The sequence below is a fragment of the Pelophylax lessonae genome (genome assembly GCF_965119305.1).
Source record: "Pelophylax lessonae genome assembly, chromosome: 4".
Classification (NCBI taxonomy): domain Eukaryota; kingdom Metazoa; phylum Chordata; class Amphibia; order Anura; family Ranidae; genus Pelophylax; species Pelophylax lessonae.
In genome coordinates, this window is record NC_138771.1 from 139,204,191 (window position 1) to 139,231,003 (window position 26,813).

The window sequence follows — 26,813 nt, forward strand, 5'->3', positions numbered from 1 at the left end:
ATTCGCGTGCAGTTTAGAGCACATTTCAACCAACACAACAACACTGGACAAAAGTCGGCCGATCGGTCGGCCAACAATCGTTGCGTGTGTACGAGGCTTAATGCCCTGTACACACTATCAGATTATCTGAAGACTTTTGTCTGCAGACTTACCAAAACCATATAATATGAGGTCAAACCTAAACACTTTCAATTTGTATGCAATCCGGCAGGCCCTTGCACTACATAGAAAAGGTAAATCTGAAGACAAAAGTCTTCAGATAATCTGATAGTGTGTACAGGGCATTAGAGAGCACTTTGTAGGAACTGATCCGACTAACTTCTGGCTACAGACTGTGCCTGAGACTGATTTCTCTTGTCTAATCAAGGTAGCTCTACACACCTTGACCATGTTTGGATCTACGTACAGCTGTGAGTCAGCTTTCTCCACTATGAACATTATTAAAACCAAGTATCTTTCCAGGCTCACCAATGAGCACCTACACATGTGCATGAGAATGGCAGTAACTCAATTTAAGCCAAGATTCAAACTACCGGCAGGACAATCAAAAGCATATTTTTCTCACTAGACAGGGAAGGTTTTTGGGTGGTAACAAAATTAAAAATAAAACTGAGGATAATTTGCGCACTTTTTCATATTGACACCTTGTTTAAGTTAGAAGGTGCAATTTGACTTTACTTGAAAAATGGATGGGTTTTATAAGAGTTATTGATTTGTTTCCATGTTGTTTTTGTTAAGGATAGTTGCTTGTATTCCATACAAAGACTAGAGCAAATGTAAAGCTATCCTAGTTCCAACTGTCCACATGTTTAATGTCGTAACTGAAACTTGACAATAAATATTGTTGAAATGCTATGGAACTTGTCTCATTTTTTGATAAAGCCCCGTACACACGTACCGATGGTCGGCATACAAATGTTCCTCTTTTCTCCCCGGGATGTCGGTGTCTGTTGAAAAGTGCAAAGACAGCACAAGGACAGCACAAGAATTTTGTCTGCAGACTTCAGCTTACTGCAGAAGTGATGTCATGTAATGGTTAACTTTCCCTGTGTTTTTAATTTTCTGAGCATGCCCAGTCTTGCAAATCTGCGGTCTGTCGGCCGAATTCTGTACTGACAGGCGAACAATCGTCCGTTCTGGTGTCCGCAGACAAAAATTTTCATGTTTGCAAGACAGACTTTTGTCCGCGGATTGTGCGCAGACATCTGTCGGAGGCACCATACTAACACGCGTACAATCGGCAGATCTTTCGTCCGCCGACGTTTGTATGCCGACGATCGGTACGTGTGTATGGGGCTTAAGACATACGGTGACTACAATCTTTCTGAGTCAGCACAGACTTGAGATTCGGACCTCGGCCCAATGAAAGTTTTAGTGACCGGACCTCCTTGAATTTTAATTCATTACCCCTGGTATACGCTATATTGTTTTTTCTTTATTTGCTGATTGTTTTCCCCACAAAAGTGGAGTTACCCTTTCAGTCGTTGCCAGCATTCTAGATAGATATAAAGAGGTTTCCTCTTTAATGGGAGAGGCACAGTTCTATTTTCACTGGCTGGAAATGAGATGTTGCAATGCTTTTTTTATGTGTTAATATAAGCACAGGTGTACAGACAGCAGGCCTAGCGTACATGTAATCTTCAGTTGGGGATGTCGTCGTTGCCGGCCTATAACCTCACCATCTGAGCTCTGAAGGAATCAGATCCTCGTCTGACTCAGCCACAAGAGCCATATGAGAAGCAAGAAGCAACAGCTGAATGAGTAACAAGGAGGATATGGGTGTGACATTTTTAATGTTATTACTTCTTTGGTGATTAACCCTATTAGAGGAGCTATAAATATTTCATAAAATACCAAATTTTTAAATGTAAATGCATTAGGATACAAATATATCTGCAAAAATATTCTATATTAAAAAAACATAACATTCAGGTCTTATAATGTTCTAGGAAATAACCTCCTTAAAGCTGAACCTTACACATAAATTGATAAAAAAAAAATCATGTTCTTTAGCTTTAATTTTATGTTATACATACATTCCCCACTATTAATTATGCTACCAAAATTAGTGTGTGCTGTAGATTGCTTCCACCATTGCTCATGTTTCTTCTTGCTGGAGGCTGCCATTTTGCTGAAGCCCAGAGCCCCTGAACAGCAAAAAAATCATAAAGCAGAACTAAACACATCAATTTAAAGGTTTCAAAAAACAGCCTGGATTGCTAACTGTCACATTTGCTTGTGTCCTCAACCATACTGTCACACCATCAAATGGTCAGTGTCATAACTGATCAGTGCAGCACCATGGCAGTTGCAGATCAAACAGAAGCAGCTTCCTTGGCTGTAAAGGATAGGAGGTTTTAATTCCGCTTTAAGGCTGTCAGCAGATCGGCCTCTATAGGCACAGTGCCTAAAAATAGAGAGCAACTGAGCGTGTGCAGAGCAGGGTGAGACAGTGTATTACTGGATTTTAAACAGTATAGACACTTATTTTTAATGTTTTAAATTTCTATACCTGCAAAAGGTACCAGCCTGACCAAAGTTCCACTTTAAAGAGGTAATTAAAAAATATCTTATCCCACAAACAGAAATTTAATGCACTGAAGCTCACAAGTTGTTAGATGTGGTAGCTGCATTCGTTTTCTTTTTTTTTTCCACACCTTTTTCTTTCATGTTACCCCAACATTTCATATTCCTGATATGCATCTATGTTACTATGAACTTGTGCTAAAATGTATCCTGTTCTCTTGGCATTGCTTCCTTTGTGTGAAATACCTGATGATCCTGCTAGGTCCTCTGCTTTCCCATTTCAAACTGACCTTGCTAGGTATGAGAGAACATCCATCCCAGCATGGTCAGTTCCAATGGTCAGACTTACAGTATGCTAACATGCTCTCCTGCACAGTTATTCACTGGGAAAATCCGTGCACTGCTGTTTCTCTACCCCCACCTCTCTAGTCCCCTTATGCAGCTGAGAACAGAGGTTATGTGATCACTTATAAAACAAGAAAGGTATTTATGATGTTTTCTTATAAATGTTTTGCCTTTCATTTCTATTTTAATTTGTTTTGTTTGTTTTACAAGATAAGGGTTCACATTTCTTTTAACCTCCTGTCCTAAGCTTTCAACTGTACTGAACATCTTTGTCACCCTAGAACAGGGGGTGTGCAAGGACTACATCACACTTCTTTCTCCTCTCCATAACAGGGTAGGTGTTTTGTAGTCCAAGGCCCCTTTCACACTTGTACGACCTGAAAGCCACGAGACTTTGCCATATGGCTTTGACGCGACTTGAAGCAATACCTGAGTAATCTGGAGGTCTATGGACCTTAAGTTGCAACAAAGTTGGACCAAAGTAGTGCAGGGACTATTTTGAAGTTGCTGCGACGGATATGAGCGGTACTCATTGGGAATCATGGGGTATGACTTGTCATGTGACTTTGCAGTCCCAGGTCACAGGACAAGTGTGAAAGGGGCCTAGGGAGATAGCAGGAAACCATTTTAATTGATAACAGTTGAGAGGCAAAGAGCACAGAATGCTATCAGCTCACCAGATTTTTGACTGGATGAACAGCTTTTTTATTTTTTTTTTATTTTGCACTTGTTGAACGGATATAACAAAACATTTTCAGTAGTATATTTAGGAGACCACAAGGGAGCAAGTTTGTTGTTATAAGCTTAAGGCTCCGTTCACATCTAGGCATTCAGGATCGCGGGTATCACGGCAAATCGTGGTAAACCCCGGGCGATCCCCATCTCTTCCAATGGCACCCCGATCACGGCGTGGTTTTGCCGTGTTTGTCGCCCTACGAATCGTGGTAAAAATCACGCAAACAGAATCACAGGAAGCCTGTTGCCCAAAAGCAGTACACTTCTTTTGGGCGATAGGCGTCCCGCGATTTTGTTTGCGCGTATATAAACTCTAACAATAAATTTGCTCCCTTGTGGTATGTTAAATATACTACTGAAAATGTTTTGTTATATCTGTTCAACAAGTGCAAAACTAAAAAAAAATAGCTGTGATTCGGCATTGTGGGCAGATCCGGGACTCCTGGATGTAAACGGAGCCGTAAGGAAGCAGCACAAATTTAAGATCTCCTTCACACAGGCGACTTACCTGGCGATGCCAGACTCCAGCTGCAAGAATCCGCATGCTGTTTTCTTTTTCTATCCACCTCAGAACATCTGTGGCCAAATTCAGAAAACGAATTACAGAGGATAGTGTGTGTAGTAGGGATCAACTGATTATCGGCAAAGCCTATATATATATAAAGGGCCGATATGCACTTTTCCCGATATATCGGAATCGGCCCCTGAGGTTACCAATAAAGCGGATATTTCGAGAAAGTGCATGTACCGGAGTGATGCCTACAGCTAGAGGCATCACCCTGGTACCGGCGTCCATTGCCGACGGTCGGCTGTCTTGTAATGACAACCGATGCAGCTGAGAAGCCGCTCGGCTGTCATTACAAGGAGCGGGAGGGGACATCCCCCATCCCGCCTCCTTCCATGACCATCCTGCATGGCCGCCGAAGAGAAGACCCGATCAAAGCCGCATTCCGCTCTGATCGGGTCTCCATTCAAAAACCCGGAAGTGATGTCATGACTTGACTTCCGGGTACTCGGCGCCAAATTCAAAAAAATTACAGCATTCAAAACAGCCAAACTTGGCGTTTTGAATGCTTTTAAGTGCAGAGGAGGGGTTTGGGGTCTTTTAGACCCCCAGATCCCTCCACAAGAGTACCTTTGAAAAAATAAAGGAAATTTTAATGTACGAAAATATCGGCCAATATCGGCCGATACCGATATGCGATGACCAAAATATCGGTATCGATATCGGCAATAAAAAAAACAATATCGGTCGATCACTAGTGTGTAGGGTATCATGAGAGAAGTCAGAAGACTTCTGTAGAGTCCATACTTTGCTTTCCTAGACACTGACTCATAAGTGCCATCTTGATAAATACAGCCCTGTCCACAGGCAGATCCTTCAATCAATGGAGCAAAAGATTTCTTACCTGCCACCTTTATACATAAATCACTGAATATCATATGGATTAAGTCATGTATTTCTGTCAATTTGTAATATTTCTGTAGAAGTTAATTACCACGCAGACAAATTTCAATTTCAGTGAAAGAATCTATTTATTTTAAAAAATAAATAAAAAGGATTCAAATGTAACTTTAGCCAGAATCTTTTCTTTTTATATTGGATGGAATAGAAAGGTTTGGAACCTTTGTAATTTTCTATTGCTACCTGTTTCACCATGATGATGACAATTTCTCAGTGATCCCCCCATCTGTGGAACAGAAAGTAAGCAGGTCAGGGGAGGCAGGTGAGGCAGAAATAATAAATAAAAAAATAAAAAAAATGATTGAGCTTTGAGGATCATAGCTCAGAGACCAAGAGTCACAGAGACCCCAAATTTGGGGAGTAAGTAGCCGAAGTCTTACCCCACCACTGGTTTGGGACTCATAGAACCTATGGTTCCAGAGATACGAGGCTGCTTGCGCAGCCTGCCAGAAGCTACATACAGTGCAGTCAGTTTAAATAGAAGCTGGCACACGCTGTTTGTAGCAGACTGAGAGGATGGCACAGGATTGTCAGAGGCACTGAGCTCAATGGACAGCTTGGAGTCTTGGCCTAATGGTAAAGCACCATTGGCCAAGCTGTCCAATAAAAATGCTGCAGTGGAGGCTCTCCTCCAACTGCAGTGTCATAGAAGGGGGCATGTATATAAAAGACAAATGCTCCCTTCCAGCCCAACCCTCTTAACTACAAGGGAAAAACATAGATTTATGGGTATAAGGTTTATCCATAATCCCATGTTTTACTCACACAGTTAAGAGGGAGAATCTGCTGCTGCTGAAAAGGTACTTTTTTAATCAGGCAAAATAATATATTATTATGCTATAGGTTATAATATAATAATTTATTATTTATCTATTGACTGTGAAATTACTGGTTTAAAGTTATAACTTCAAACTTCAGTAATTTGTCAGTTAAGCCACTTTCTTGAGTACAGTTTTTGAAAATATAGTAAATGACCTTAAAGAGGAAGTAAACCCTCCTCTACAAGTTGTACCTATGATAAGGCTTACCTATAGGTACTGTAAATATCTCCTAAACATGTACCGTTTAGGAGATATTTACCTTACATGCAGCCAGTGACGTCACTGGCGTATGCGCTCTGAAGGTGCCGTTCCTTCAGAGCCCCGTGCCGCGACCGTCGGCTCCCGCGCGCGTGCACGGGAGTGACGTCACCGCGGCTCCGGCTAATCAGATGGCAGGATGCCATGATCCCGGAAGACGGGCGACTGAACATGTCGCCCGTCATAGAGGTAAGCAGGCGGCACGGCGGGGGCTCGTTCTAAGGTAAGTATTTCATAATGAGCTAGTATGCAATGTATACTAGCTCATTATGTTTCTCTTTCAGGGTGAAAAAAAATCGGGTTTACAACCTCTTTAAAAACAATATATAATAATTATTTGTATATTACTTATGTAGCACTACTCCCTTGGGAGCACTGTGTGCGCTGACCTTCTATCCTCTGACTTCTCTGGAGTGGCCCTACTTCCTGGACAGACCCCTTGGCAAGCCCCCTGGTACTCAAAGACACTGTTTTTCCCAGAGGACTCTGCCAGCAGCTCCACCGTCAGCTTTCCAGGATTTTTCAGGCTCAGCTCCATACCTGGCTCACTAGGCTGACTGCCAATGACCACCTTCCTCAGACAGCAGGAGGAGAGACAGCTGTCACCCTCCTCCTGGGACTCTGCTTCCCCCCAAAGATGTCCTGTCACATGTGCCCTTGGCTTTTATGGTCAATCCTAGGATGCACTGAAATGGTGCCCTCCCACTGGGACTGCCACAAAAGCCCATTTGCCACTGGCCAGGTTTCCTCCACTGTCCAACAGGCTCCCCTATTGGATACAGTGGGGACACTCCCTCAGACCAAGTGACTCATACCTGGACACATATAACAGGCATAACTAACAGATCAGGCTCCCCTGATAAGCAGAATGGAGCAACAATGCTTTTAACCTAGCACCTATCTGGGAGGGTGCTACACTTACTTATGGTAATTAACCACTTGCCACCCAGGCCAATTCTGACACTTCTCTCCTACATGTAAAAATCATCATTTTTTTTTTTTTTGCTAGAAAATTACCCAGAACCCCCCAAACTTTATATATATTTTTTTTAGTTGGACTATTTCACTGTTTTACCATTTGTTTTAAATTCTCTTGCATTTCACCTTTTAGTAAATAACCTTGGCCCCTTATTGTTTACTTGGTTATTACTGAATATTACTGTTATATTTCTGGCTTCAGAAAATAAAGAGACATGTTTTATTTTTCTACAATCTTTATTGTCATCTTTGCTAGTAATATTGTTTCCAGCATCAACAAAATGGTGACTGAAAAACATCTTAAAGGGACAGCGTTTGTGAATATTTGTGTTAAATGAGTAGAACTAGTAGAACTGCAATCACCTACATAATGAGAATCAAATATGTAATTTGTGAATATGTAACCTGTGTGTATCTGGCTCTGATACTAGCCAGTGCCTCACCAGCCACTGACCTCACCGCACATCCCTGGAAGTGAGGACATAAGTGACACAGAAACTAAAACACATGTTCTAACTCTTTCCCACTCTAATTATTGTTGCATGAGTTATAGATTGCAGTATTTTGAATACGGAGACCAGAAGGGGCCATTGTACAGCACTGTAATACAGTCATGATGTCGGAGAAAATATCTTTCTGTTGTTTTATTCATAATTCCTGACAGTTATCTAATAGGGACACCTTTAGGCGACCATCACATCCCTAAACACAAATGATCGTAATGTACAAATGTTCATAATTAGGTGTAAAGAGCAGGGCAGGGGACATGCACTGAACACTCCTCTGGCACAAGCTTACCAAGAAGAAAATATTATGAGGAACAAAGAAAGTTCTGAGAAGTTGGAAATATACATATTGAGTACATTCTGACCCATTGTAAGTAAATGTGTCAGAAAAAGAGATTCTGGTCAGGTCACAGTAGAAGTAGAAGAACTTGATGATTTGGTTCAGCACTTCATAAATCACTTTCTGGTTTAAGGTAAAAGTATTTAACTGGAATTAAAGTTGGGGGACTTAAGCTGCATACACACTATGAGAAAATCCTATACAAGGCATGATCTTTCGATTTTTGTATAGTGTGTACACAACTTTCAAAATCCTATTCAGACTTTCCAAACAATTTTCCAAAGGGACAAACTTCGAGATTTTTTCTGTACGTGAACTGAATGAACAATTTTAACGTGTACTGTTTTCATACAACAAAAATCAGATACAAAAGATTGCGCATGTTTAGAAACAATAAATAACAAAAAAAAAGCCATTTTAAAGAAACCTTATTTCCATCCTCAGTTCTCACTTGCTGTAAAACATTGAGGAAAACCGGACGATCGTTTGCCCGATTTTCTTATCCAGTTGCCGACCGCCATCTGTAGATTTACTTCTAAAGGACAGCCGCTGTGCACAGAATTACGTGTATATATATATATATATATATATATATTTGATTCTACATTTCCGCCTGCCTGCCCCTGGCTGTGCTGTGATTCCTCACAGCCAGAGCCACTGATGGGGGGGACCACCAGTCCTCCTGTAGGGGGCCCAGGCACACAGTGGGGCCCCAAACGCACGGGGAATCAGTGCAGTTGGGCAGAGAGACAATTACAGAAGGAAACCTGTGTGGCTCTCTGCAGCAGCTGAAAGCCAGTTTCTCCCACTCCTGCCTGCTTTCAGCTACTGCAGGGAGAGACACAGACACAAGGCACCGTTCCTGTGTTTGCTTCTCTAACACGATCCCCTCCCTGTTCTGCCTGCTTCTGATCCCCCCTCTCCCCGTGTGCTCCCCTTTCACTGTGCCAACCCCTCCCCCAGCACTGCAGGCTTCCCTGTCCTGTAAAAAATTAACAAATGGTAAAAAAAAAAAAAAAAAAAAACAATTAAACATTGTCATAAATAAATAATTTAAAAAAAATTGTAAAATAAAATAATTGTCAACATTTTTAAAATAAATTATATATATTTTTTTAAATGTAAAAAAACAATTAAAAAGGGCTAATTCACACAAGTTCACTGTTATGTTTGTGTCTGCTAATAATGATTTTAGTGTATTTTTAGTGAAATTATTGTCTTCATATATTCGGAAGGGCCCTGCCAGGTAAGCTGTATGGGACCCTGTGATTTCTAACAGCAGCCCTGCTTACAGCACATGCCGATCACCGGGTCCCAGCCAATGATTGACCGCCACCACCCGGTGAGCCCATTCACACTAGCGCGACTTGTGAGGCAACTTGTGTAGCCCCAGGTCGCTTGACACAACAAAAGCAATGTTAATCAATCAGTGCCGTCTTAATTGGCACTACTGAAGTTGCTCCGACTTCAGAAAAGGGTCCTGTACTACTTTGAGGCGACCTGTGATCCGACTGTCCCATATACTTCAATGGGAGTTGCCTCCTTATCTTAATTGACACGACTTGTTATCAGACTTTCCAGGAAGAAGAAAGAGATTAGCCAGGCATTCCCCACAGACAAAGTCGCCTGTCTCTTCAAAGTAGTGCACAAGTCTCTTCCAAGTCTCTTCCAAGTCTCTTCCAAGTCTCTAAACAAGTCTCTTCAAGTCACGGGGCGACTTTCTGGTAGTGGTAGTGTGAACCAGCTCTTACCGAACCCAGCTCTGTGAATGTAAACAACATAGAGCTGTGTTCAGTGACGGTATCTTTTGTTTGTTTATTTCCTGCTAAGCAACTAGATACCCAGGCACATAGTTAACCCCTTCATTGCCCCTGATGTTAACCCCTTCCTATCCAGTGTCATTAGCACAGTGACAATGCATATTATTAGCACTGATCACTGTAAGAATGTCACTGGTGATGTCAGTGGCAGTTAGTTCTCCCCAGCGTCAATTAGTGTCTGATTGCCCGCTGGACTATTGCAGTCCTGTTATAAGTTGCTGATCGCTGCTCTTACTAGTATAAAAAAAAAAAAAGAAAGAAATCAAAATTCCAATACATATGCCATAGTTTATGGTCACTATAACTTTCACACAAACCAATCAATATACAGTTATGGGGATTTTTTTTTTTACCAAAGACATGTAGCAGAATACATGTTGGCCATAATGTATTAGGAGATTTTTTTTTTTTTTTTTTTATGGGATATGTTTTATAACAGAAAGCAAAAAATATTGTTTATTTCAAAATTGCTGGTCCTTTCTTTTTTAGTTTCTATAATAATAAAAAAAAAAAAGAAATGGAGTGGTAATCAAATACCACTAGAAGAAAGCTCTATTTGTGTGAAAAAAAAATTATATATATTTTCTTTGGGTACAGCATTGCATGACCGCACAATTGTCAGTTAAAATAGCGCACTGAAGCATAGCAAAAAATGGCCTGGTCATAAAGGGGGTAAAACCTTTCAGAGCTGAAGTGGTTATGGTGTTTACTTCTGCCGTATACATTTTTTTGTATTGTATTTTTTACAGTACATTGTATGAATGTGTGTTTTTTTCTAGCTTATGGGTGAAGAGGAATAGATAAATTAGATTTTGGGGAAAAAAGTGGGCATTTATAATATAGCAATTATCTGCACATTTGTCCCAAATGGTTTAGACAATATTAAAGCCTCTTGTAAACAAATTGTATCAGCTTCACTAAGCCCTCATCTTCCATTTACTTCATCGCTCTATTCTCCCCTCTGTAATGAAGTGAAATACTTGGCATTTCTAGATATGGGAGAGCATAGGCCTCCTTCTCTTTCTTTTCATAATTCATCATCGGGTTCCCAAACAGCTAATTACCGGGCCTGGCCACTGTCATACAGGGTGGGATAAGAGACACCCCCTTTCATCTGAACTTGGTACCATGAACATTATTCTTATAGAGAAGATTTCAATGAACAACACTCCTAGTAGGAGTCACTGGAAGACTCCCCCCCCCCCCCCCCCCCACACAATAGTACACTGAACACCCCAATTTTCACACAAGCATTGATGTTGCTGCTTTTCAGACACAATATTCAAGCAAGAGCTGTAGCCCTACCACATGCACAGATAGTGATGCCCATATGAAAATTGTACAAAGTATGAAGGTATTACAGAATTTAGCTGCAGTTTACACAAACCTGCTATTCTGTAATGTCCTCCTTACCCTTCCACCTATAGACAAATATCAGGGGGACATGTGTGTTAAGGAACAGGTGAGAAAATAAGAAGGGTGAATCAGAATGGCCCAGCCAGCCTCAACTGACCTATTCTCGCCTCTGGGGTATATTTTAGTCCTGGCATGTTAGGAGTTCCTTGAAGACTGTTTTGAGAACCTCTGTGTTAAAACAAGATGTGACTCATCATGCGTGATCTATATGTAGGAACATTCCAAGGGTTAAATCATATCAAAGGTCATGAAAAGGGTCAGATCAATTAAAGCCTTTAAACAGTGCCTTGAAAAAGTATTCATACTCCTTGAATTTTTCCACATTTTGTCATGTTACAACCAAAAACGTAAATGTATTTTATTGGATTTTTTGTGATAGACCAACACAAAGTGGCACATAATTGTGAAGTGGAAGGAAAATAATAAATGGTTTTCAAATTTTTTCAAAAATAAGTATCTGAAAAGTGTGGTGTGCATTTGTATTTAGCCTTTACTCTGATACCCTTAACTGTAATCTAGTGGAACAATTGCCATCAGAAGTCACCTAATTAGTAAATGGAGTCCACCTGTGTGTAATTAATTCTCAGTAAAAATACAGCTGTTCTGTGAAGCTCTCAGAGTTTCACAGTTCTCGCCATGGCTTACAGACAGCCAGGCATGGTCACCGTTAAGTACCTGACATGATATTTGAACCTGTGTACTTTAACATTCTGTCCTGTTATTCTACCTCTGAGCCACACTTCAGCTCATATGGATCCAGTCTTGTTAATCTGGTATTGCCTGCAGCACTAGGGGGCTGGACTTCACCTGAGTTTGCTCTTGTCTATCATTGTCCACCTGAAGCTAATTGCTCAATTAGGCAGGCTATAAAACACTGCCTCTCGGTTAGAGCAGTGTCAGTTCATTGCTGATCTTTGTTCCTGTTTGACAGACTTTGTTCCTGTGTTCCATCCTGATCATTGTTCCTGTTTGACAGTCTTTGTTCCTGTGTTCCTGTTTCCTAAGCGTGTGTTCCAGACTGACCCCGGCTTCCATCCTTACCTTCGCTCCTTGTTGTTCCTGCGATCCTTATCCGGACTCGTGTCATCCAGTGACTACAGTTATTCGTGGACTTCCCTTCCCATTGTATTCCTGCCAGTCCTGCTTATTGGAACACCTTCTCTGCCAAGCCCCCATGCACAGATTCACAGCTCAGGTGGCTTTCTTACCTGGTCACCTTGGACTGTGGATATCTGCAAGGATGTGCAAGGATGTGCGTACATCTCTGCGTTACAGACTACATCAAAGGTAAGCCTCGTGACACAGAGGTTTGTTAGAGAACCTTAGTGCACAAACAGCATCATGAAGGCCAAGGAACACACCAGACAGATCATGGATAAAAGTTGTAGAGAAGTTTAAAACAGGGTTAGGTTATAAATAAAAAAATATCCCAAGCTTTAAACATATCATGGAGCACTGTTCAATCCATCATCTGAAAATGAAGACTGTAAACCTACCAAGACATGGCAAGGAGAGCAATTATCAGAGAAGCAGCCAAGAGGCCCATGATAACTTTGGAGGAACTGCAGAGATCCACAGCTCAGGTGGGAGAAACTGTTTACAGGACAACTATTAGTCGTGCACTCCACAAATCTGGCCTTTATGGAAGAGTGGCAAGAAGAAAGCCATTATTAAAAGAAAGCCATAGGAAGTCCATTTGCAGTTTGCTAGAAGCCATGTGGGGGAAACAGCAAACATGTAGAAGGTGCTCTGTTCAGATGAGACCAAAATTGAAATTTTGGCCTAAAAGCAAAGCACTATGTGTGGCGAAAAACTAACACTGCACATCACCCTGAACACACCATGTTTCACGGTGGGGGTGGTGTGTTTAGGGTGATGTACAGTGTTAGTTTTCAAGTGCTGGTGGCAGCATCATTTTGTGGGGATGCTTTTCTTCAGTAGAGACAGGCAAGCTGGTTAGAGTTGACTACGGAAGATGGATGGAGCCAAATACAGGGCAATCTTAGAAGGCAACCTGGTAGAGACTGCAAAAGACTTGAGACTGGGGCAGAGGTTTAACCTTCCAGCAGGACAATGACCCTAAACATACAGCCAGAGCTACAATGGAATGATTTAGATCGAAGCATATTCATGTGTTAGAATGGCCCAGTCAAAGTCCAGACCTAATTCCAAGTGAGAATCTGTGGCAAGACTTGAAAATTGCTGTTCACAGACGCTCTCCATCCAATCTGACAGAGCTTGAGCTATTTTGCAAAGAAGAATGGGTAAAAATGTCACTCTCTAGATGTGCAAAGCAGGTAGAGACATACCCAAAAAGACTTGCAACTGTAATTGCAGTGAAAGGTGATTCTACAAAGTATTGATTAAATACAAATGCACGCCACACTTTTTAGATATTTATTTTAAAAAAGTTTGAAAGCCATTTATCATTTTCCTTCCACTTCACAATTACGTGCCACTTTGTGTTGGTCTATCACATAAAATCCCAATAAAATACATTTAAGGTTTAAGTTGTAACATAACAAAATGTGGAAAATTTCAAGGGCTATAAATACTTTTTAAGGTACTGTATCATTTTCATTTATAACTAATTTTCAATATATACATGAGTGTTACAAGATATTACATAAGTTTAAAATGGTATACAGTATGGCAAACATTAACACGCATACATTGAGGCACAAGCTTGCACAATCACAAGCTGCAACAGATGTAGCTTTCAATAACTGGGGAACTGACTATTAGAGTGACATTTAATAACAACTGTTTCACAATGTAAACACTGATGAGCCATTTGACAATCTGTAGTCCAATACCCTGTACAGAAGCAGTTTAGGTTGTGCACAGCATATGTACAGAAGATTGAGATAACAGAGCTCTGCTGTAGAGTAACGGCAATTAACAATTTAGCAATGAGGTCTTTACCAAGGGGGTGAGTAATAAAGCTAATGACACAACTTTTTTCAAAATGTTTAATTGCCCAGAATAAGTCAAATCATATATTAATTTCCACATTGCCCATTCCCATTAGTGCTAACTTACCTACCTACCTACTTGCCAAATCCCGATCAGAAAGATCTTGAAACTTATTTTTTTTAAAAGAATCTCACATTGTATAGTTCTTTAAATGCATTGAGAGCCTCTTAACAAATTCTGCCATCTTAGTTACAACTATACTGCAGAGGCACTGAAAAGGAGGATTTTTAGGAGGCAGACTCAGTGCAGGAAAATCTCCACATATAACACCATCACTGCTTGCAGACAGCGATGTCACATGGCAAGCAGGCAGTCCAGGAAACTGTTGAAAGAGATGGCCAGAAGATAGGCAGCCCTCACAACATGAAAGGAGATTTTTGAAGTAAGCTTCTATTGGAAAAGGAAAGTGCATGCTGTTTGCTATAGATAGTCAAAGCATGCACTTTTAATAGAACACATTATGGACTGGTGGTGTTTCAAAAAGGACATCATAACAAACTTTCTGTTGCAATCATTTTTATTGAATTTAAAAATGAATAACTACAGTCATGCCCACACAGAGGCTAAAACATCTGATAGAGATAATAATCACTAAGGGTGAGGTAGTCAAATTGTGAAATAATAAACTTTCAGGACCTATCATGTGCTGCTTGAAGGTCTCTTTATGGCCATATGATTGTGGATAGATGATCAAGATCACTAATTGAACATGGAGGTCCAGACAAGAAAAGCGAGGGAAAACAGGAGAGGAGTGGGAAAGGAAAAGGTTGTGGGGAAAACTGGAAGGCGACAGGGAAAAATAGAAACCAGGAAAAAAAGGGGGTCAAGAAAGATTGTCACATAGCAGAAGTAAAGGAAAGGGAGCAGGGACATGTAGGGGAATTGTTTACAAGAAAGGGGATAGAGAAAGGCGTAACCCCTAAGGATTGGGGCCTAGGGGCCAGGTAATCAGGCTTTAAGTAACTCAGAGTAGAAAAGTTCAAGGATGGAAAGGCATAAATAAGCCATGGTTCCCATTGTAGCAGGATTCCCAGCCATTTTGCTGGATGAGGGTCAGCCAAGGATACCGCTAGCAACAACAGCACATTTAGGCGTGTTCTCCAAGTGCGAGCACTGAGACAGGAAACAGTCCAGCATCTTTGGGTTTTGTATTTATTTAGGAACTTGGATGGGAGAAGGGAATGAGTGGGATACTCCTCTGGCTCAACTATTCACAAAGTAATGGGACAACTGAGAAAAATGCCTCTTGACGCTGGCTGAATGCCGGTCAACGCCGGTTAGCGCTTGTTAACGCTGACTTGCTGTCTGTTAACACTGAACTGACTTTGACACTCCCCGGTGACAAAAAGTCCTTTGTACTGCTCCCTTTAGCCCTCTGGGCTGATGTAGCTACTTGTAAATACTGCTGCAACTCTTAACTCTTCAGGGCCCACACTGGCACTCTCTTTACAGACTTCTCTTCAGGGCTTAGACTCTGGCACCCCTTTTTCTAAGCCTCCTCTACTGGCTAGCTGGCTTCTGGATCCCTCTGACCTTCCGGAGTGGTCCCCTATCCTAGGTAGACCCCTGAGCAGTTTACAGTACTCACGACACTGCTTTCCTGGAAATGTCTACCCCAACAACTCCACTTGGTCCACAGCACACTGGATCCCGTTTTGCAGCTCAGCTCAACCTGTTGTCCTCTAGGCTGACCATCCAGGACACCTTTCTCACGCTGACATGAGGAGAGACAGCCATCACCCTCCTCCTGGGACTCTGCTTCCTGCCAAAGACACTCTGTCATGTGCTCCCCTCAGACTTATACCCCATCCCAGGATGCATTGCAGATACAAGCCCTGGTGTACTATTGGTCAGGTTTCCTCCACTGTCCAATGAGAGCCCCCCCCCTGGACACAGTGGGGAGACTCCCCAAGCTCAACAGGCACACCTGGGAACACATGACAGCCTAGCTGAAAAATCAAGGCCTATCTGATAAGCAGACAAAGCCCCCCTTTATAGTTTGCCTATAACCTACCTGGGAGGATGCTACACCATATTTTAAGAAATTTAGGTTGTGAGTCTTTAAGGATGCTAAATAGTTTATCATTAATGTACCGTATATATCAGTATCATATTCAAGCAATCCTTGCCTTCTTGGAAGTAGACTCTGATTTTCTTCCAGGTTTTGGCCATTATTGGTTTAGGAACAAATACAATATGTAGCCAGTTTGTGTTGGTATGAAAAAAGCAAGGAATTGTTTGATGGAAGAGGGCCATGCATGCATGCATTATTTGGCACTATTATATGAAACAGAGTTTGGAGGAGACCAAATGTTCTGAACCAAAAATCAGCACCCAATACCACTGAAAGAGAACATTGTATGATGATTCTAAGATGGTGCATTAAAGGAGTATTTTGCTATTGTGGACCAGATTTAACCCCAATCCTCCAGTTCCAAGGGGTCGGGGAAATCTAGCTCCAAATTCTGAACATAAGACATAGAAGAATGGGGCTCTCTCACATTTATAGTATTGTATATAAGGGATATAAATCAGGGGAATCTCAGAGAATGCAGACATACATGTTCAAAGACTAATTTCTATGAGATCCAATGTTGGAGTTAAAGATAGCGATAACATTCTACATTAGTCACTTTGTAGTGTTCTTGCAAAGTTGTCCAGGACAACAAAGAGCATGAGGTCAGATAATGAAGCCATGGGTAATCCTTTAAACAAAGGCTCTCGGCTGTTCCATTCATTCCCAGAAGAAATAATGAGTTGTTAAGAACTGGCAGAAGGGGTAGGAAAGGGGACCTTAAATTACCAGAGTCCCAGAATTTTAAGCTAATAAGCAATAGGTGGCTTAAGGAAGGTGGGTGGACATTGCATAGGAACAAAAAATGTTCAGTAATTGGGATACCGTCACAATTTGGCAGTTCAAAAATTGCCCAGAGTGGTACATTCGAGCTAGCATGTAATAAGGAATGTTGTGAGATTTGTATAGTTATGCATTAATATATTCAAGACCTCTCAAAAAATTGTAGAACGGGGGGCCCTGGGTAACTTGTAGGCCCAGGTAAAAGAGAGAAACCATCTCTGTAGTTAGCATAGATAGAAGGTTGAGACATTAACACGTATCCATGACAGGGGTGGGAATTTCACGTTTGCAAAATTGTGGTTTGGATCTCGACAAGGGGTAGTTATTTGTGGAGAATAATGAGGCATAATGGTGTGTCAATTTTATACCCAAAAATTCTAGCATCAAAGTTGTCTAATGAGGTAAAATGGGACTGTATTTTGGAGATCACCTCGGGGGGGGGGGGGTGATGTTCAGGAATGTGGATTTGCTTTATATTAATATTATATGAACAAATTAAGTATGAATTTAATGGCGGTGCAGGAGGTTGGTGAAAGGGTTAGTGAGGACTAAGAAAGCGTCATCTGCAAATGGGTTAACCATGTAGCAAAGTCCAGCTTTAGAAATCCCTGCAATGGGATAAGGGGTACCCTTGTTGTAAGTCTCAAAATATGCTGAAAAGTATTGTCCTGCATACTTAACCATAGCAGAAGGGAAAGAGTATTGGGCAGATATCTTTGAAAGTATTTTATCCCCAAAAGCCCATTTCTAAAGCAGCGTAAATAGTTCCAAGAGAGAGAATCAAATGCCTTATATATGTCAAGACAGGCCTTCCCAAACTTTTTTGGGCCGAGACCCACTTCTGAATACAGTTATTTTTCGTGACCCACTTCCTTGTAATTGAATTTTGTAAAGCGCTACAGAATTTTTTGGCACTATATAAATGCAAATAATAATGCATATTTTAAAATTAGGGGGATGTTAAATTAAAATAGAAGCTGCCAGGAACTCCTGACATCGCCATGCCACCTGGTCCTCTTATGACCCCATGGCTGCCGTCTCTGCCCGCCATAGCTGAGAGAATCCCACCGCCAGTCTAGCCACCACCGCTCCTGCCAGCAGAACCGGGGAGCTGGCTCTGCACCCCATGAACATATCCTACAACTTACATAACAGCCCACATACGTACTCGCTGATGCAAGTATCCTCCTCGCGGGAAATGCAGACCAGCCTCCGTAAACTGTGTGGGTGGGGTCCTGAATCCATCGCAATTTGACTGCTCTGGCTCTTTATAATTTGCTCAGGCTGGCACAGCACAATTTAAGCTGGCGCACTCTCAGTGATATCCGGCTCAGTGCGACCCACTAAAACGCAGCTTGCGACCCGCCAGTGGGTCCTGACCCAGAGTTTGGGAACTCCTGTGTCAAAAGACAAGAGAAGCCCATGTTGATGCAGTTGCCTGATAAGATGGATGACTTCATATATATTGTCGCCAGCTTGATGTCCTTGGATGGTACCAAGGTATCTGAGATATTTATTGATTTGAAAGATAGGAACTGTACTTTACTTTGCTTTTTAAGAGTATTCATTATAAAAAGTATTCCTGGTTTATAGTCCCACACTTGATTTATTTTAGAGACCTGAAAAGTCTACTGGTCCAGGTGTTTTCAATGGTTTCAAGAATTTGACAGCTATGGAGACCCTAAGAGAAGTCCTCATTAGGTGTCTTACAAGCATCGTCAGAGAGGGCAGGGAACCATGCTAAAAAAAAAAATTGGTCGGCTTTGTTGGTCCAAATAGAGGCAAGTTTGATGTATAAAGAGGAGAGAATATCAGCAAACAGGGATACAGTTTTGGTTTGGAAGGGTCAGAAGGGAGATCGCCCACTCTTCCATGCAGAGATTTTTGACCAACATGGACCAGGTTTGTTCTCACAGGAATAGTATCATCATGATGCACTTTCAACAGATTGTTGATAGTGTGTAGTTAAAAATATCTTTACTTGCCAAGAAGAATTTGAAAACACGATGATTTCTGATCCATGTTTAAAGGAAAGCATAAATCGGGCTTAGAATTTCAGCTGCATGAATCTGTTCCATAGTCATTCCCAATCAAAGTAAAAGGTACACCTGCTATGTTTATTTGTGAACAACAGAAGACAGTTAATTTGAGAGAAAGTCGATTTAGAAGATTTTTGTTAGTCACAAAATCACATAGTCTAAACCACCTGCTGGCTTTTTACATTTTTGGAAATCCAGTGCAAGATCTCTTTCGCCATAGTTTCCAGCACACTTCCTAATCTACCTAAGGCCTCTTGCACAATGCTGCCTAAAAATTTAGCATTTTTAGGCATACAGGCGCTTTTTTTTTTTTTTACTGATCTAAATGCAGTCCATTGTTTTCAATGTGCCGTTACACAAAGGCATGTAAACATGCGATGCGTAATAGATGCAAAAAAAAAAAACAGAAATCCGAGTTGTCAGTTAGTATATGCTTGTATAGCCGCTGTGACATTATGAAAGGCGAGGTGATTGATGGATGCTATGAATCACCTCTAATGAGTTTATATGTAGGAGTCGGTCTAGGTTTTCTAGGCCACCTTGGCAATATTGGTTCCGAACCAGATTTTGTGGTCCATTTGTGACTGCCAGCAGTTGCTAGAAATAATTTAGGACTGGAGCAAGAGGTTGCTCTAAGCCTGGGACTCAGGAAGCCAAACCGGAGAGAGCTATCGATGTGGAGATTGCTTTGTGTTGTGTTGTGTTTGTTTTGTTGGAGACTGGGAGAAGCCCTTCATTTGTAAGTTAGGAACCTGAAGTGTTTAGTTAGTGCTTGGATGTCAAGGATTTTTTTCTGTTCTGTTTTGTTTGAATTCCATGCAACCTTTACAGTAAAACCGGATACAAGTCAGATTTTAAGAAAGACCTGATGACTGGACTACCTTTTTCCCAGGGAAGGTGATCCCCATTTAAGATAACCCCCACAGCACATAAACTGTTAAATTGAAGAGGTTAAAATTCTATTCTAAAAGCTAACATTTATTTCCCTCATGTACATGCAAATACACACAAATATGCACAAAATAAGCAAAGAAAATTTGGGTAGGAATACTGCTGATTAAACATCAGTACTGTGTGCAAGTACTCTAAAACTAGCTACACAGGTGAATCACATAAAAATTTGAATATCCTCAAAAAGTTAATTTCATTTAGTAATTTAATTAAAAAAGTAAAACTCATATATTTTATATAGATGTATAATACACAGAGTGATATATTTCAAGCATTTCTTTCTTTTAATTTTGATGATTATGGCTTACAGCTAGTGAAAACACAAAATTTAGTATCTCAGAAAATTAGAATATTATATAAGACCAATAAAAAAAAGGATTTTTATTACAGAAATGTTGGCTTATTGAAAAGTATGTCCATATACAGTATAGTATGCACTTAATGCTTGGTCAGGGCACCTTTTGCATGAATTACTGCATCAATGCGGCACGGCATGGCATGGAGGCAATCAGCCTGTGGCACTGCTGAGGTGTTATGGAAGCCCAGGTTTCTTTGATAGCAGCCTTCAGCTCGTCTGCATTGTTGGGTCTGGTGTCTCTCACCTTCCTCTTCACAATACCCCACAGATTCTCTATGGGGTTTAGGTCAGGTGAGTTTGCTGGCCAATCAAGCACAGTGATAGCATGATCAATAAACCAGGTATTGGGACTTTTGGCAGCTGCTGGAAAATGAAATCAGCATCTCAGTAAAGCTGGTCAGCAGAGGGAAGCATAAAGTGCTCTAAAATTTCCTGATAGAGTGCTGCGCTGACTTTGGACTTGATAAAACACAGTGGACCAACACCAGCAGATGACATGGCTCCTTAAATCATCACTGACTGTGGAAACCTCACACTGGATCTCTTGTGCAACTTGGATTCTGTTCCTCTCCACTCTTCCTCCAGACTCTGGGACCTTGATTTCCAAATGAGATGCAACATTCTCCACAGTCCGTGATGATTTGGGGAGCCATGTCATCTGCTGGTGTTGGTCCACTGTGTTTTATTCAGTCCAAAGTCAGAGTTGCCCTCTACCAGGAAATTCTAGAGTACTTCATGCTTCTCTCTGCTGACCAGCTTCATGGAGATGATGATTTCATTTTCCAGCAGGACTTGGCACCTGCCCACACTGCCAGAAGTACCAATACCAGGTTTAATGATCATGCTATCACTGTGCTTGATTGGCCAGCAAACTCGCCTGACCTGAACCCCACAGAGAATCTGTGGAGTATTGTCAAGAGGAAGATGAGAGACACCAGACTCAACAATGCAGACGAGTTGAAGGCCACTTTCAAAGCAACCTGGGCTTCCATAATACCTCAGCAGTGCCACAGGCTGATTGCCTCCATGCCACACCGCATTGATGCAGTAATTCCTGCAAAAGGTGCCCCAACCAAGTATTAAGTGCATACTATATTGTTCATGGACATCCTTTTCAGTAAGCCAACATTTCTGTATTAAAAATCCTTTTTTTTTTATAGGTCTTATGTAATATTCTAATTTTCTGAAACACTGAATTTTGGGTTTTCACTAGCTGTAAGCTATAATCGTCAAAATTAAAAGAAAGAAATTCTTTAAATATATTACTCTGTGTGTAACGCATCTATATAAAATATGAGTTTCCCTTTTTGAGTTGAATTACGGAAATAAATTAACTTTTTGAAGATTTTAAAATTTTATAAGATGCACGCACCTGTACAAATAATATTAGTTTCTTTCATTCAGCTTGCGGGCTGAACAAAAGAAATTCTCCCTTGCAGTTGCAGTGGTGCTGCCCACACACTGCAAGGGCTAAATTCTCATTTTAGGTCTAGGAATTGAGAAAAGCAGTCACTAGATCCATGGCTCCCCTTGCAGACAGCATTCCCCTACAATTTGGCTTGCAGACTGTTCTTGGTGTCCTTACATCCAATGCATGGCTATGGTCACAGCATTGTTTTTTTTTTTTTTGTAAATTTCTGTTTATTGCTTTTACACAAGAATAGAACAAACACAGACACACTGCCATGCAGGGCAAACACATAAGAGAAAAACCGTTGACATCAGGCCAACAAACCCCCCCCCCCCCCCCCCCGCGCACCACCCCGCCACCCCAGGCTCCACCTAGCAGGTCCTGCATAACGACAGATACGCCTTGAAGAGGCTAGAAAAACCCCCAATGTACTCCCAACATTCCTTTAGCATCCTCATAGTGCAAGCATATAGTAAGCAGAGTGAACAGCATACATTAGGATTCTGTAAATGTAATAAAAAACAGGTTACAAAGAAATAAACTTCCCACGTCCACGCAGCAGACAGTCAGCATAAGTATTCAATAGCCCATAACCACTCAAGCACATAATGACATTAGGAAACCTGTGACCGTTCGGCAGAGGTCGAAGCCGGAGAATCCAGCCACAGCTTCCACACTTTATCAAATTTGCGCGGACAGCCCCTACTGAGATACGTAGCCTTATAGAGCGGAGTCCCCTTATTCACCAGACCCTTCCAACCAACCCCAGCAGACAAACCACGATAGAGTTGGGAACCGGTATTTTTACCACCTCCTAAATACAGGCCAGCACAGCAGTCCAGAAGTCTCTGACCACCAGGCAATGCCAGAAAATATGCCCAAAATATGCCCAAAATACGCCGGGGAATGTGAGCAGTGCCAGCACTCAGCAGAGGACTCCAGATAGATGCGAGCCAACCTTGCAGGCGTGTAGTAGATCCTGTCTTAATGTCAATGGGGGCATCCCATCACCAGACCTTAGGGGATCAGTGGTTTTGGGGAACTCTCTTTTAGCATGAGAACAGTGGATAAAGTAGGTAAAACTGCATTTCCAGGTTCTCAAGATGTAAAACAAGAGCAATTAACCTCTGCAGTGTGGGGGTTACCCCATGGCAAGGGAGGATTTCTAGTTTGCCCGGAGTTCTTCTTCATATATATATATATATATGGGATGTGTGGGATGTATACATATATTCCTTAAATCCCACACAATTCAAAGCCACAACAGAAAAAAACACAAAAAAAGAATTTAGAAAATAAATTGAGTGTTTTGTCTAAACATAAACTAGGATCTAATTTTTTTTCTTAATTTTTAAATTATTTGCAAGCAAAACATTCTTTAACTCTGTACCAAGCAATCATTCATGATTAATCCAGAAACTATATACCAACACCTGTATAATGATTTAGAGTTTATTCACTAATACATAGAATTTATTTTACTTACATTTGTTACCTTAGGCAACATCAAAAATTAAATTTATGATGCAGTTTATCAGAAGCATCAACACAACCGGCTTTGTTATTTCAGAGCATCATATAACTTTTTTACCTTTTTTTTTACCTGTTGACCCTGCTGTTATTTTTTACCTTCCATTAACAGACCAAGCTATCTTGCAAAAGTAGCAGTTGAGAGTTGAAGCAAACCAGTTAACAATGACGTAGGTTCTTACAATGATCAGCTTTTATAAATTTAGTTAAAACCTTCAGCCCAAAAGGAAAAAAAGAAAAGAAACTGTTGCTGTAACTTCTTAAAAGTGTAAGCTGGAGTTCATTTTTTTTATAGTCCCTTGTTTTAGTACATCTAAATCTACTAGTCTATCTAATGCTGGCCATACGCACTTTAATAAGTGATTGATGTATTTTCCAAATGATCTCTTACAATAGGAATAACTGATCTATAGTCGACAACCTATTCAATCAATATGTCACACATGGGGAAGGGGATTTAGATCGAAGTTCGGATCTCAATTTATGATTGTAAATTATCAATCACATCTCTGTTGCACCATGTAATCTGATTTCTCAAAATACAATTGTATTCATGAACAAAGTATCTCAGTGCTGCCAATCAATGTAAAACATCATTTTGATTGAATCTGATTTAAATCAATTGGAAGGGCAGTTATGGCTTTTCTATTGTTTGCAGATTTATTCAATTTGTTTGAATCACGTTGATTGGATAATAAAAATTTAAAACATGAGTGGCCACCATAACAATACCCTCTCCACATATTGACAATACTGCTGTCCAAGGTTGGCTCCTCAATAGATAGTGGAGGAGTGAGTGTAGCCATCTTAAAGCTGGATACACACTATACAATTTTTCCTTTAGATTTACCAAAACCATATAATATGAGGTCAAACCTAAACACTTTCAATTTGTATGCAATCAGGCAGGCCCTTGCACTACATAGTTGAAGATAAATCTAAAGGAAATCAAACAACAAAAGTTGTATAATGTGTATCCAGCTTAAGAAAATGTGCCAGTGATAGAATCACCAGGTGAAAAAAAAAAAAAGAAGAAGAAAAAAACAGACTACTGCAGCCTTAAGTCTCGTACACATGATCAGATTATTGGACGATCTTTCATCCGTTTTTTGTTGCATGCTAGTCTCATATGTAAAGTAAAGAGGTTATTTTCATACGAAAATTCCCGTACGACAGAATTCAACTTCAGAAGTGATGTCATGTGTTGAATTGTTTTGTATGTGTTCTTTCGTTTCTGAGCATGCCTAGTCTTGCTCTTACGATTTCTTTCGGACGAAAACTGTAGTAATTAAATGAAAATCAGACATTGTGTTGACGTATCATAAAAATTTTCTAGCCTGCACATCCAGATTTTGTCATCTGAAAATTCATAATCAGCTGTCGAAAGCACTATACTAATCTGAAAATCGGCAGATCGTTTGTCGGATGAAATTTTACTTCCGATTTTCGTATCGTGTGTAAGGGCCTTAAAGCTGGTTAAACACTATACAATTTCCTTTCGATTTTTTCCTTTAGATTTACCAAAACCATATAATATGAGGTCAAACCTAAACACTTTCAATGTGTATGCTATCTGGCAGGCCCTTGCACTACATAGTTGAAGGTAAATCTAAAGGAAATCTAACAACAAAAGTTGTATAGTGTGTATCCAGCTTAAGGATTAATAAGCTGCAACATATTAAGATTTTGTTCTTGGGTTTACATATGCTTTAGTGGCGGTTCACACTGAAGCGGCACGACTTCGGGGGCGACCTGTAAAGTCGCGTGCAGCGCGACTTCGGCACGACTTGCACGGACTTCATAAAATGAATGTCTATGCAAGTCGCTCCAGGTCGCCCCGAAGTAGTACAGGACCCTTTTTCTAAGTCGGAGCGACTTGTGTCGCTCCTATTAGAACCGTTCCTGTACTACACTATAGACCGCGACGGTGCACGACTGACCAAGTCGCCTGACAAGTCGTACTAGTGTGAACCGGCACTTAAAGTAACTGTCTCATGAAAACCATTTTAATTCATTAACATATGTATCTAGTAAGTTAAAAATGGTCACATGTAATGATGTGAAAATTAAATTATTTAAACCTCTATTTCTCATGCAACTGTTATCCTCAATAGAAAACTCAAAGTTCCTTATAAATATTGCCAGACATATATTTTTATGTTTTGCATATTTATTCTTGTACAGTATTTTCTACATTCAAAAACACATCACAGATCAAAAGCTCCACTTCCAATAGCACATTTATCATTGCATCAGTTCCATTATCATCATTATTACAAACAAAATATATGCATGTTTGCAATTGCGTCTCAAAAGCTGTGACAAACCTATTTTAGCAATTCAAGTGCCTGTGTCTGTCCAGTCCCTCTTCCCATGACAATCTTATTTGAGATACCAGGAGGGTGCCCTTAAAGAGACAAACCACAGAACAGCATTCAAATGGCTAAAAATAGAGATCAATATTCTTTCTTAATACGGCATTAATAATCATGTAGCGGCAAATTAAAACAAATTACTTTACAGAAGGTTTGTGACGAGGAAAGTGAAGTTATCTGACTCTAGACACAACAAAAAATGTAGTAAACTAGAATGTGTTAAAGATTAATGTCAGAATTAACATTCTTTGTTAAGTTTATAAGACATTTTCTTCGAGCCCTAGAAACAGTTGAGGAAACAACCAAACATATTGTAGAAATGAAGCCTATCTCTTTCAAGTATTGTGGCCTCAATAAAAGGCAGACTAAAATGTTCCCCAAATATTCACACAACTTTCACCCAAGATTTACACATTTTCTAACTGGATTCGATTAAATCTTGTGTGTAAAAGTTCATAAATAGACCGCTAAATGTTCCGCATACAACAGAGACATCATACAGACCGATACATGATATAGTGCATTTATCAGGGGAAGATAAGTCTTCTGTATGGGATCATGAAAAGTTTAGCAGTAAAAGTTGTAATAACTTTAAATCCAATTTATCTCCATCTCTAGATAGACATCTAAGCTTACCGTATGGAAATCAGAACCTCAGCTCCTCGGACAAGGTAAGCAGAGCAATTCCAGAGGAAGCAGGTAAATATTGTGTGTTTGCTGAATCCCAGTCCTGAACTGATTGTTTCCTACACCCGGCCAAATCTCCAGCAGCAGCTGTCACTCACAACACGCGCTGCCCACCATCTATTTATAGATATCCAGGCATAGGGACAGTCACATTTTCCAGGAGGGTTCAGTGTCTTGGGAAGAGACTGGACATTACTGGGGGAGGGTAAAAACATAGAAGAGACAGCTATACGTAACGTGTTTTGGTAGCTGACATTTGTTTACTTATTGCTTCATTTTACCCGACATCATAATGTCATTGGTTTTGCAATAACAAACCAATAGAACATAACTAACTTTCCAGAGAGCAAAACATTATCTACTCAACTATCAGAAGAACATTGGTACCCTTTGCACTACTACAGCACAGTGACTTCGTG

General features: G+C 40.6%; 1 protein-coding gene across 1 annotated transcript in view; it reads right to left on the reverse strand.

The window, feature by feature from the left end:
- The window catches only part of ALPK3 (alpha kinase 3), a 186,282-nt gene extending 159,800 nt beyond the window's left edge, over positions 1-26,482 (reverse strand). The window contains exon 1 of the mRNA XM_082256705.1: positions 26,344-26,482. The gene's annotated coding sequence lies outside the window, so the exon portion shown is untranslated. The remainder of the gene's footprint in view (positions 1-26,343) is intronic.
- Between the last annotated feature and the right edge of the window lie 331 nt (positions 26,483-26,813).